Genomic DNA, 14,108 nt, shown 5'->3' on the forward strand with positions numbered 1-14,108 from the left:
TGGGCTTTTATTAAATGTATTTTGCCGTGGCTTTCCTGTACAATTATGAGTTCTTCTGACATGCCTGATTTTTGAAGGTTTTGCTAAGGGCCATGTTGATGGAGTAGAGAGGGCACCAGCCTTCAGGTTTTCTGGTTTTAATTACGCTTCCTTTTCCTCTGTCCCCTCCTGTGGCTGCCTCCAGTCTCCCATCTGGTCTTGAAAATGATACTGTAAGTTAAAAGCTGGAGACCTGAAGGAAAAAACCTTATGAAATGAAAAACAACAACAAAACCCCAAACCAGCAAACCAAAACAAACAGAAAAACCACTCCAGGTTTTTGGAGAAGACACTGTGACAGTGCTGTGATTTGGGGAATTTTGATATACTTTGCTAACTGAAAATACTAATTTGAGAAAAATCTTATTTTGCTTTGTTTTTAAGATATCCACTAATTTCAGTTCTTCAAGTGAGTTCTTCAAGTGAATGGCCTTTTGATGAATTACTGCTCATTTTCTATTTAAGCTGAGGTTTGCTGTGTTGTTCTGCTTTACCATCCCCTGTGTCTGACCAGATCTCTTGACATTTCCATAATGAACCTGTTTTCTTCGAATACGTATCCAGGGAATAAGCATGCTAAGTGGATGCAGTGAGAAATGAGTGTTTGCTTTTCCTGCTCAGCTGTTAAAATATGTGTATTTACCTGTGGAGGGATCCTGCAGTACGTGACTGTGCTTTGTGCGTATCGTACATTGAATATATACCATATATGCATACATGGGCTGACATAATTATGAAGTGTATCCTTGCATTTTATTTCCTTTTCTACTCTGTCTTAGATAGATGGAAACTGAGACAATCCTTTTTTAAATGAGCAACAATTTGAGATCCTAGCTCCTATTTTCTCTGTTCAATCCACGTTACTTATTTCACTGTGTTCATTATTTGGTACTAGGATTTAACAATTCACGTTGCAAAAGAGATGGAATTGAGGAGAAGAGAGAAAAGGTATATTTACTTATATAAACTTATATTGAAAATATAAACCTGTTATTTCAAAATCCTGCAAACATTCAGCTATGGAATAAACATATGCAAAGGGGAAATGTGAAAAATATAGCACCATAGCATATTTTTGCTGCTTTTGGTAGGACATCGCTGTCAAGTTTCTTGAAAGTTTTAGGAGACATTTGAAAAAAGCCCTTTGAATTTAATATAAACAAGCAACCCATCACCGTACAAACCTATACGAATTACATTTAATAGTTGTTCTTCTTAAATAGAATTAAATATTCTTTTTCATTATGTCAGCTACAAATCCCATAGTTCTCTTTAATCTCAGTAGATGTTTTGCAAGGAAGTGAAGTTCTGCACCGTGGAATATTAGAATCGATGCTCTGTTGCCTTGATCCTGCCTGCTGCTTTGTGTGGGTTGAGTTAAAGTTGTCTCTGTTCAGAGATGTTGATGTTCACTTAATATATTAATTTGTAGATTTGAGGTCTGAGATTGTTCATCTTTTCTGCTGTACTGCAGGCTGTTGTTTACTTGCTTTGGCGCTAAACAGTAACTATGCAAGTATAATGAATGCATTGATTAATCATCTCAGTATAAATCATTTATATTCCAAATTAAATGGCTTGAAAAAGAGCAGGGAACTTTTTTTTTTTAAATTCCTCTTGCCAGAGCTTGAGCTGTACCCGTCTGGGTGCTTCTTCCAGCCCAGTTCCAAACCAGAGAGGTCAAACATCCCCAATAAAAGCTGCAATAAGATCCAGACAGAAAATTTACATGTTATTAAGATACAGTCCTGTTGTAAAAAACAGAAAGAAAAGACCTTAGGGTGATACGAGAGGAGGACAATAAGTTCTTTCTTTCTGTCTTTCCATTTGGAAGAAGCACACATATCGAGCCTGTCACCTCAGGGTGTTCACAACTTCCCAAAGGTCTGCACGATCAATAAAAATGTTCCCCTGCAGACTCGATGAGTATTTGGGTGTTCAGCATTACAGTCCAGAGCCAATTAGGTAACACACTCAGCTGCAGATCAGCTCTCTGAGCGATGGCTGAAGCCTTTTCAGATTCTCCTGGAACACTGTTACTACAACTGATAGTAATGAGCACTTACACAGCGCCTTCTATCAGTAGACCTGCAAGTGCTTTGCAGGAGAAACCAGTAACATGATGAGCACTTTAGCTGGGGAAATTGAGGCACACAAGAGAAAAGTGGCTATTAATATTGCTGGGAGTAAGACTGAGATTTCTTGACAGGCCTTTGGAAGCTCCTTTGGAACTTTACCAGGGAAACAGACTCTGAAGCTGTACCAGATCCACAAAGTCTTCTCAAGTTTCTTATGTCAACATTCAGGGTGAGGAGGGGTATGAGCATTGACATTGTGTCATATCAAACCTATTTGAGATCCTTAAGTCTCAGTGCATAATGAAGTCAGGTGAGACAGTGGCTTCCTTAAAAACACTGTTTCACCCCAACAAAATGTTTCTCTACAATAGCAAAAAAGTGGGTTTTATTTCTGCCAAATTTTTTGCAACCAAATGTACAAAATTTATCTGCAGCTTGGCAGCCAATATGCATTATCCTCAGGTTCCTTGCTAAACTATTAAAATTAATCAGGTGGCAAACTTTCATTATGCCAACTCTAATAAACAAGAAATCCAGGCTCCTAGCACTGGAAGCATCAGTAAATAGAGCTGTACAATAAAGTGTCTGAGGGTACTCTCCAAAAGTCAATCAAATCAAATTAAACTGCACGTACACCAAACTATTTCTTTTTGTATTGAAAATTTCATACAAAAGTATCACAGCTTATTATTTGCTGTATAATAAAGTGCAAATGCCAGCACCTTGGGGTGAGACGTTGCTGTGGACCCCTTTGGCAGTTCCATTAGTGTTGATGCTGTGGGAATCAGCATCTATTGATAAATTATAATGAAGTTTGGCTCAGAGAACTTGTTTTTCTTGTTAGATATAGAAGGCTGACTGAGGCCATTTTGCCTGGGAGTAGACTGCGACTTGACACGAGGTCTGGGACGAGGCAAGAAAATGCAAGAAAAATTAATAAGGTGGCAAGAAGAAACACATTGTTTAAGAGTAATAGAGTTAAAATGTAGTGGTCAGAAGCTTGTCAGGTCAAGTAGACCTGGAAAGAGGATAGAAAAGCTGCAACTGTGGCAGCTGGGAGCTGCCAGGAGCAAAGAATTTGCAGTACAAGCTACACACAGCATCTTAAGATTAGGGAACCAATCAACTATTGAAGCCCTTATTAGTTTAGCACCAGTGAATGAAGAGAATTAATCAGGAAGCATGAAGCTACTAAGAGACCTTGAGGTAGTGTTCATTATAAATGCCTGCAAATATATGGAAGCCACTCTGAGAAATCTGACTGCATCTCCAAAGCAGTAGATACAACAGGCTGCAGTTTCAAAAGGGGTGTGGGAAGCTAAGCACAATTTTCTGTGGGTATTTGGGCAGCTGAAATTTCCACAGAAAAAGCTACTTGGGTCTGTGGGATCCCTGGATTTACCCAGAGTGCCCAAGAGAGAAAACAAGCTGGGAAGATGCTCCAAAATGAAAGCTGCCTGTATGTCTAAACAAATGAGGGGGCGTGCAGGAGGCTGGGCAGATCCTGAGCTGCCTGGGGCTCAGCCACCAAGGTCAGTGCCATGGAGGGTCTGTGTCTGAGCCTCGCAATCCTTTTTCGAAGGTGTTAGACTGAGAAGCAATGCATTTGTTTCTGGTCTGCCTGTGGGGAAACTGGGCTGTGTGTGTGCCAGGCAGACAATATCCACATGGTGGATTCAGGCAGTTCTGGCACCATCACCAAACCCAAAACAAGAGATCTGCAACACAGCGCCGAAGAGATTTGTTCACTAAATCAGGATTAGGCTCAACAGCTGCAAAGTCTTTGTGGTTGGCACTTGGGGAATATCAGCTTGCTGCAGATGAGGGCTCTCACCTGGCAAATTAATTTCCACTTTTAAATTGATCCACCCTGGAAACTGCCTGACAATGAGACTGTGGATATTGCTTTGTGGCTGGTTGTGCAGCCTGGTTTGGAAGTAATGCAGAAACTGGTTTGTGTCCTATGTGGAGACAGGAGTTTCAGTCGATGATCCTTGCGGGTCCTTTCAAATGCAGGACATTCTATGATTGTTTATTTATGCTTGTTTATTGTTTCTTTAGTGACTGCTGCATTAGTAGGATGCACTTTTTTCTGTTTCTCTCATCACATGCATGTGTATTCGATTCTGCTCCTCCTCTAACATGAGTGTTAGTGGCAGGTGGTGATTACACTGATCATCTCTGCTGTCACCCCTTGTTTTGAATCTGCCTGGGGTAGGTGCCTCTGGCAGAATTCCGTGCAATCGGTTCTGGGAGCAGCAAACAGTAACACGGCAGTGCAGGATCTTTTCCAAAACAAGTTGTGAATTTAATAAAATCACTCACAAAAGACAAGAAATAGATATTATTTTGTGCATGGGACAGGTAGCCAGGACTTTCGGAAATGTAATCCAATAAGAATTTTCTGTCTGCTTTTGGGAATGTCTCCCTATTCCACCTCTCTTTTTTTTTTAGGTAAATAAAAGTCCAAAGGTACGCTCTAGTGTTAGGATTAGCAGCTTAATGTGGTGCCCTGCACTTAGTGGCAAATAACCAAGATCTGCTCCCTTTCTGCAGCTGCACACTAACTAAGGCAAATACTAGAGCTCATAAATTAAACAGAGCATGCCATCCCGGAGCTGCTTTACCTAGTCCTGTTATTCCTTTTTCAATATCTAAGCACGATGGATTTTTCCCTATTCATAGGGCTCATATCAGGGGTTGATATTGTGTCACATTCCCAAATCCTTCTTGCTTGTTGTAGTGTCCTGGTGTTAGCTGGGAGAGAGTTATTTTTTTTCCCAGTAGTTACTGTATTTTGGATTTAGTATGAGACTAATGTGTTGCCAGGACATATACAATACACACAGGTGATGAAGCAACCCTTGGGTTTAGTGCAACGCTGCCTGTAGCATTTGCTCATTGCATTCCAAATACGATTGCTTCACAATTCAATTATCTATTTAATGGAAATAGAAGATGGAAAATAAAAGCACAGGGATTATGATATGGATGAGCCCTAAAGGGCTTCCTACGGGTTTTAATGGTCTTACAATGGCTTATGGGAGGGGTATTTTGGTTTGGGGGTTTTTTTGATTTTTTTTTTTTCCTCCTTAATACAGACCAGATCTTTGTGTGAGTTGCAAATAAGATTCGGACAGATGGGATGAAGAATCAGTGAGTTGTAAAGTGCCAAATTAGGTGATGAGAATATTTTAATTTGTTTTTTGTTTGGACATTAAACAGATTCAGTAGCTCATATTATAAGAAGACTGACTGTGGGTTTGCGAACTGTATGTGGTAGAAAAGGCTGTACTTCATCTTGCACAATCCACCGAGCGTATCAGCAGTGCAGGTTGACCACCAGCTTCTGTGAGTGGCTGGGGAGGGACTTGGGGTGTGTGTAGGGGAACCCTGAACTCCCTGATCATTCTGCTCCTGAGCCTTGGGCCAGAAAGTTCAGTAAACTTGCTTTGCAGAGCAGACAAAGGAAAGGAAGAAGTACCTCATAAAAACATTTATGAGCCCTAGAGAACATTCTCCTCAGGGGTGATAAAACAGGATCCAGAGAGTTGGGAGTGGTTTCGGGGAGAGGGAAAGCATTTGAGCTCCCCCTTGGGCTGAAATGGTAAGATTTTAGCTAGCACTGGAGAGCTTGTATGCACAAGCATATCACCATCACCTCTGGAGAAAGAGGGAGGGCTTTAGGGGTTTTTAGCTTTTTATATTTTTCAATTGCTGCAAAGAAAAAAAATAGTGGAGGAATATGATGTACATGGGATTCAGGCACTTCGGTTTCAGACACCAATTTCATCAGGCCAGTCAGAATTAATATGCTGGTCTAAAATGAAATAATACATGGTTCCTAAGAAGGAGATTTGGAAGCTGAATGGTTTTCTGGAAACACCTTTTTTCAGATGTAACTTTTATTTTCTCTGATCCAGGAGGTGCTATAACCATCAAAGAACACCTTAAAAAGCAGTCGCTCCCTTAGATCAAACCATATGAATGTGGTCCTGTAGTGTAAGGAAATATTCATTTGGTTGGCTGCCAGCTGGCAGGTCTTGAATAAACATCTCAATCTTTTGTGATGGTGTCATTTCTGCTGCATCGAGTCCTGAGCGGAACTTCAGTCTTGGCAATGACATACAATTTGCCTGCAGAAAAAGCAGATGATGCCCAAGAACTGAATCGATACAGACACACATTGCAGCTTGTGCCCAGATCAGTCCTGTCGAATCTCATAACTTGAGGACCTTGAGGTCTGTGTGAAATGCTGGGAGAGAAAACTGTCGGAGAATTAATTGTGGCCCACGAGCGTGATGTCGTGTTAAGTGCCAGCGTTTAGGGGCAGGGTTACACTACGGTTTCTTCAGCTGTTTGACTGCGATGTAGCTGCAGACTGGGAAGATCGTTTTGTGTTTGAATAGTGGGCTGTGACTTGGGAGACATAAATTGGATTCAGGGCTTTAGCATGGGCTTCCTGTGTGAGTAGGCAGCTTTGCCAGTCACATATGTACTCTGTGCCTCAGCCGTGTGGGCTCATTCAGATTTGTGCTGCTCAACTGGAAGAGTTGTAGTGTCTTGAAATATAAATTTGCTATTAATTTCTCCTCTTTGTATCGGAATTGCTATGAGCAGCCCAGAACTGTGGTAGGGGGGGTTGTAACCGGATGGTCTTTAAGGCCCATTCCAACCTTAAACATTCTGTGGTCCTGTGATGTTTTTTATGGTGGTATCAAAGCTGCCGACCATGAATGAGGCCCCAATACACTTGGAACAACACAAAGGGAAAATAAACTCTGTTCATCGTGATATTCATTGTTTTAAGGGCTTGTCTAAAGCTGAAAGTTTTTCTGGTATCAAACAAGATGTGAATAAACCCATGGAAACCAACATAGGTACTTGTGGCCCCTCCGATGACAGATTAAAAGCAACTTCTTGCTTGTATTTTTTAGTTTGTTTTCAACAAGTGAGATGTTTTAGGATTGCTGTGAATTAAATATTTTAGTCTGGCATGATTTATGTCCATAAACACAAGCGTGCAGAGTATCCTCTTCATCTCCTGAATTTCAGTGTGTTGTGCAGCTGTTTTCTGTTCTCTAGATATATCCGCTCGATATGCCGGCTGCATTTTACCAGTGAACAAAGGGATTCCATAAAACACACTCTGTAAAGAAGCTGAGCTCCTTTTGAATGACATGTGCTCTATAAACATATGGCCAGTCGTTACAGCAGTGCTACGTGAGAGGATGGCAAGGTGAATCTCTCTCCTGTACTGCAAGATAGGGATGGAACAGAGGGAAAGCCGGGAGGTGGCTGGTACTGAAATGGCTCCCAGGGAAGAGAGAAGGATGTATCCTCCAGTGATGTGGAATCGGCTTTGTTAAAGAGTTATTCCAGTTAAGGATCTGGCCCATAAGCTGTTTCTCATGCCATGATCGATGTAGAAGCTATTTGCTGAACCTATTCTACAAATCTTCATCTTTATGATCAGCGGTTCGAGCTCCATCTATATTTTAATATACCTGTGATTTGATTAAAAACATGAATTTAATTAATAGGGAGAAATTACATTCTTTCTTTGTTAGTATAAGGACATTGTGTCTGACCTAGTTCTGCAAATGTTAGGGAGGAAATAGGTAGGGAGGAGTATAATGTAGTAGCTGATTTTTAATATATTGTGAGCTGCTTATAGCATGAGAACCATTTGTTCCAGTGATTATTTTCTCATCATTTACATATTCAATTGCATCTGCTTCTAAACACAATTAAAAAACTCACCTTAATTATTTCTAGGCCTATAACTGTAAGGAGCATATTTTAAAAAGCAAACCCATCTGACTTAAATCAGTGCATTAAACAGCAACATTTTGATTTATTCAGAAATGCTTTCCCGTATTTATTATGATTTATTTTTCCTCTTACTTAGCTCTTAAGAGCAGAATCTTATGCATTCCCTATGGAATTCTGTTACTATAGTGAAGTTTTTCATTGAAATTTGCACAGAGAAAGCCTTGGGGATATTGAAAAGTTTTGTGCCAGAAATTTAGTATTTCTGAGAATTTATGGAAACACCTTTGCCAGTGATCTGCTGTGTGCTAGTCACTGCCTTTAATGCCTCAACAACCTGATTCAGATCTTCAGGTGTCTGTAGAGCTGTGTTCAAGAAATTGCTGCAAAGCTTTTTTAATTCCGCAGAGTGAATATATTCAAATAAACCATATACACAGGGGCTTTATTTCTCTCTCCGAGATACAGAGAAAGTCCTGAGGGACGGGAAATTCTCAGCTCCCATTGACTTATGTTGTTTCCAGGTAGAAAAGGCACAGGGACATCTGACATTAAGACAGCAAAAGAGAGAGCAGTTCAAGAGGTTGGAATATAAACAATTCTCAAATTCCATCAAGTAGTCGACTCAAGATATTTAATAAAGCATCAGGGAAGCCTTGCATTTATGACTGCCACATGGGGGGAGATAAGAAAATAGTGGCATCTGTGCAGTTCCACTGGGAAAAATCTTGAAATTCCATTAATGGAGCATTCATGAGCAGAAGACACATTGTCACAGCTGATCTGTGTCTCTGGAACCTGCATCTGAGTAGTTTATGATGGACCTGCTCTTACTCCTGCTGCAGTCGATGCCACTGTAACCAGCAATTATTCCTTACACTTCTCATGTATAAAATATCTCTGGTTATGCTTCATATAAGAACTGAGGGCTTAAGAAATATTCCGGGCTGACAGCCCTGGAGACTGAAATTCAGTTTATTCATGGAGTTGGCTGAACTTAACCGCGAGTACTTCTGGCACTTCATCTCAACATTGTTGTGGTTGGACCCTCTCCATGGGTAAGAAGATAAGCCACTGGCAGTTTCCCTTCGTTTAACACTTCTGGGGGATGCAGTAAGTGAGCCATCTTCTAGCTACTGAGCATTGTACTTTTCCTGGGCTACAAACAAGGGAAGGTATAAACGACTGTCTAAATTTCCTTTATGACTACATGTGTTCTACTAGTCAGCAAGTGCTTTTCTTTTGTACGTATTTGGGACTGTTTGGAGGAATTTCCTTGCCAGGCCAAGGCTGACTGCACGAGAAGTTGAATTTTAAAGCTCCAAGTTTGCAGACTGAAGAGCCCTCCAATGCTAATGAGATTCAGTCACGGCCAGCCAAGGGCACACTGAAAACAACAACCTCTGGGTGAGAAGTTCAATATCTTCTTACCAAACCTCTGAGGCCTCCAGTCATGTTGATGGATTTCTTTTTTGTATTGAGATATTAACTCTGTATACCAGGAAAGAAAAAGTGATGCCACAGACTGAGAGGGAAGAAAAGCATTTTAAAAAAACAGGGAGACATTAATAATTTTACTAATATTTCTCAATAATAACAGTACTTGCGCAGAGCTGTAAAAAAACACCTTCTACAAAATGTTAAAGAATTTAAAAGCTTTCAGTTGACCTTATGGATGTTGTCTGCCTCGACTGTAGGAAGGCTTTGACACTGTCTCCTACAACATCCTCATGGGGAAGCTTAGGAAGTTTGGGGCAGATGAGTGAATAGGGACCTTCTCCCACAGTCCTCAAAATGTACTGAATAACGGTGATCTCTCTTTCTAGAACTTGAGCTGAAAAGGAATAGGATCCTACTACCACTCGGGGGTAATGGAGATATTTTTTCAATGTCAGTGATACAGGCCGGTATTTCTGGCGTGCAGACAGACCATAATAAAGGTCATAACACTTGCGTCTCCAAACTCCCGGTGGCCTGAATGAGGGTTTCAAGTGCACAGTATTGAGCCTAAGAATTATGGTGTGGGAGAAGTGTGTCTGCTAATAGTAACGTCTGTTAAACACCAGGTGAAAAACGACCCTTCTAGGGGAGGGAGGAGGGAGAGAGAGTGGAAGCTGTGTGCAATTCCTTCATTTCTTCATTAAATATCATTAATGATATTTGATCCTTGCACTGTGCATTATATCTGTGGACTTCTGATAATAAAGATGCAAGCGCCATGGAATAATTTTAGGCACAGGGAACGAGCTGATTAATCCAAGTCCCTTGATAGAAATGGGAACTAGATCTCCAGCTTCTGAACTCTTGCATTGCCTTAAGAGAAATCCTCAGCTTTCATTGCTTCCTGTGCTAATTTCTGTATAATCAAACTAAAACATTGTGTGACAATATGAACTTTTTTGCTTGTAGTGATTTTGCTTGGTTTAGCTGGGTAGATGGTTTTCCATTTTATTTTGTATATATCGTATATGCACACATGCATGTACATATGTATGCATATATAGATATAAAAATCATCATTTTCCTGACTTTTTTTTTAAGGAGCCATATTTTGTTCCAAGTTAAGTCAGTTAATTAAGTCAATAAATAAATCATTATAAATATGATAATTCTGTAAGATGTATTTAAAGCAGGACAAGGGTGACAGCACGGCTAACGTGTTACACAATTAAACTAAACAAAATTCCTTTGGACTTGCAGTCTTTATGGGTGACAATGACGAGAAGATCTTTACAAGCAGATTCCTACAGAAACTGGGGTGGGTATAAATGCTGTTGTGTGGCTGATTTAATCACCCGTAGCTTGTTTTGTACTCCAAAACCATACTTTCCAGGTTTGCTGTCAATGTTCTCCCAGATTCCAATTGTTTGTCACTGAATGTCATTTATTGCAGAAAACCTGATTATTTTCTCAAAATGTTGACAGGAAATTTAAGGGAGCTGTGAGTCAAGCTGCTAAAATATTCCCATTTTTAACTGGGTCTGTCACAGAGCCAGTGAATGCCTCTAATGTCTCCTCCCTCTCTCCTTCACTCTTGTCAGTCTTCGTGTTAGACCCAAATCCCGGGCACAGGACAGTGAGGTTTGGCCAGAATTGGGGATGGAAAACCAATCAACATGTATTTCAAACTCTGGAACAAGCTTTGTCTCAGCTCTCTGCAGGTTCAGCATCAGAGATGGAGTGGGGTGAAGGGAAGAAAAAAGGACAGCTTATGGTTTCAAGCCTTTTGTATCCAATGGGCACAAAGGAAGAAACAGCCGGGAGGTTGTTGTGATAACAGCCAGCACTCAGCAGGCCGGAGAAAGGTTCTGGGTGTATCCACATAGATTAGGTTGTAGGCTGTGATGCACACCACAGCATTTGTTTTCTCTTACAACATTAATATTTAGTTAATTAAACTACTCCTGGGTGGATGCACGAATGACTGAACGCCTAGTGCGCAGGGAGAGAAAAAAACAACTTACACCAATCATTTGGCCACTCAAAGGTCTCCCCGGCACCGTCTCGTCTCCAGGCTGAACAACCCCAACTCTCTGAGCCTGTCCTCAAGCAGAGGTGCTCCAGCCTAGCCCAGTGGGAGGTGTCCCTGCCCGTGGGCACGGGGGTTGGAGCTGGATGATCTTTAGGGTCCCTTCCAACCCCAACCATTCTATGATTAGAAGTCAGGTAGATCAGACTCAGATGGTAAATTTGCACCTTTGTTGCTGTCAGAACTGATGTTAGTGGGCAACCTTTTAAAAACAACCCTCTCTGTTTTCTTTTGCCTGTGGTGTAATGGGAACTCCTTTTTTTTCAGTGAGCAGAATTATTCCTGGAAAAAGATAATAAATTTAGTAATTTTCTCCTTTGTGGCATTATTATACATGTTTTATGATAACTGTACAGTGTTTGCCTACCTGGTTCTTATGTCTTTGTGTGATTAATCTTTTTTTATCCCTGGTTGTAAATTGGTTTGTTTCTTTAGGCTCTTATTTTGTCAAAGAGCTATTTTGACACACTGCTGAGCTGACTGAGATTATACCAATTACATTTTACTGATAATATTTGTCATCTGATGCCTTCCATGTGAATACCTGCATGGGATGAAATGCTGCCTTCTGTTTCTGTGTGATCTTGCTTTTCTCATAGGCAATTTGCACACAAATGATGATCGCCAAAGCAAGAGGTTAATTATGAAAATTGGTGACTAATGGGCCCTGGATCAACATCAATAAGAGATTTAACATCCTAATCACTAAGAATAGGAATAGTTAGTGTTGGTGTGGGACAGTCCCTCAAGTTCTGTGCTTCAGAAGTCACATTTCTATACAGAAAGTTTACTCTTTTGGGGTGGGTGAAGCTTCCTTATTGTCTCGGATAATGCTTATTTTATAGAGGATTTGTGAAAATAAACACAATCTTACCCTGACAGTAAAGTGCTGGAGATGTACGGAAAGGATTTTCCTGGTTAAGTTTGGACACTCCTGAGGGGTCCGAGCCAACTGCTGGGACTCACCACTCCTGTAGACAGACCTGCAATGCCAGGTCCGAACAAGAGAATGTGCCTTTCCAGAATTAGACAGCGAATTCATAGGAGCCCTAGGATGAGGAGGATGCTGAAGGCTAATTTATTGCATCTCTGTTAGCTTTTTCTAATAGAGAGTACAATTAAAAATGTGATATTATTTTTAGAAGGTTATTGTTAACTGTTCTTTTCAGCAATCACATTTTCCATTTTCATATTGTTGTGACATCTCCTATCTGGGTATGGCAGTTGCATGAATTAAGTTAAGTGCTGTTGTTCAGCTTGATTACAAGGAAACTGAAATATGCCCCTCATGGGTATTATCTGTCATGTTGCTAAATACAAAACCAACAGAAAGCCCTGCTTGTTCCTGTAAAAGCCTTCACATCGTGCTCTGAATCCGTTGCTGTGAATAGTGAACGTCTTGTGCTCCTGCCAGAGTCCTCTTGGTCCAACGCCTCTTGGTGCTACACTGCTGTCCAGTGACACGGAGGAGTAGGGGGTTTAAACTAAGGGAGCATAGGTTTAGACTGGATATAAGGAAGACATTTTTCATGGTGAGGGTGGCGAAACTTTGGAATAGATTTCTCAGTGAGCTGGTAGAGGTCCCATCCCTGGAAACATCCCAGGTCAGGTGGGATGGGGCTCTGAGCAACCTGCTCTGGTTAAAGGTGTCCCTGTGCCTGCAGGGGGGGTTGGACTGGATGAGCTGTAAAGGTGTCCCTTCCAACCCAAAACATTCTATGATTCTGTGATTCTATGACACATTTTGCCACATTTTGGACTTCTGAGATTGCTAAGGTGTTTTGCAGGAAGTCTCTTCAATTTCTCTAATTCAGCCATCTCCAAAACTGGAAATGACTTTTTGTGCATTATCCTGGGAGCAATGCAGAAAGTGTAATTCATAGAATCTTTACAACGTGTTCCTTTCAGTTGCAGAGCATGACAAATTCATAATCTAGTTGCTATTGCAGAACAAAAATCCTTCTTTAATCAATAATTCCATTTATGCCCCCAAAGTCACAGTGCTCACATTTGTGAAGCACTTGAAGGTGAAAATAGAAATGAAAATACCGTGGTAACTCTTTAATGTACCTCTTCAAAACTTCTGTGACATTTTTTCCCTCCTGTCCTCTTTGTGTCATCTTTAACATGGCCTGTACTGCCTTCTGTGAATTGTTTATTTAATACCTGTCCTCATTTCACTGTTACAACTGAAGTGCCTGTTTTAGGCTTCTCAAAATCTTCTCTCCGTGTGGTTTGAGCCATGTTATTTTTCGTGCCCTACTTTGAAAACACGTGACTCGGGGATGACTCAGGGTCTTGAAGAGCTGGAACATGGGAGAATAACAGCCTCTTAGCCTTAACGAGAAAATTGACTACTATCAACTCTAAGAGGATGCTTTTGTTTTCCAGCTTGTACAGAATGCACATGTGAGCACCAGGAGCTTTACATTTTAAAAGAAAACCTGCACCTTCTGTATCTTTAGCTGTCTGTTTGACAACTTCCAATATCTACTATATATTATATAAGTTCTTGATGCTAAGGAGCACGGAAGACTAAAACAACAGGTGATTCTCAGATCTCTGTTTTGAATATACCTGTATTTCCTCTTCTGTATCTTTTGACTCTCAAACGTTAAATCATTAACGTGGTCATGATTTCACACAGTCCCGCAATCCGTCACTCACGATAGACATGGGTGTTGTCTGGT

Source organism: Cuculus canorus, chromosome 18 (assembly GCF_017976375.1).
Source record: "Cuculus canorus isolate bCucCan1 chromosome 18, bCucCan1.pri, whole genome shotgun sequence".
NCBI classification, from domain to species: domain Eukaryota; kingdom Metazoa; phylum Chordata; class Aves; order Cuculiformes; family Cuculidae; genus Cuculus; species Cuculus canorus.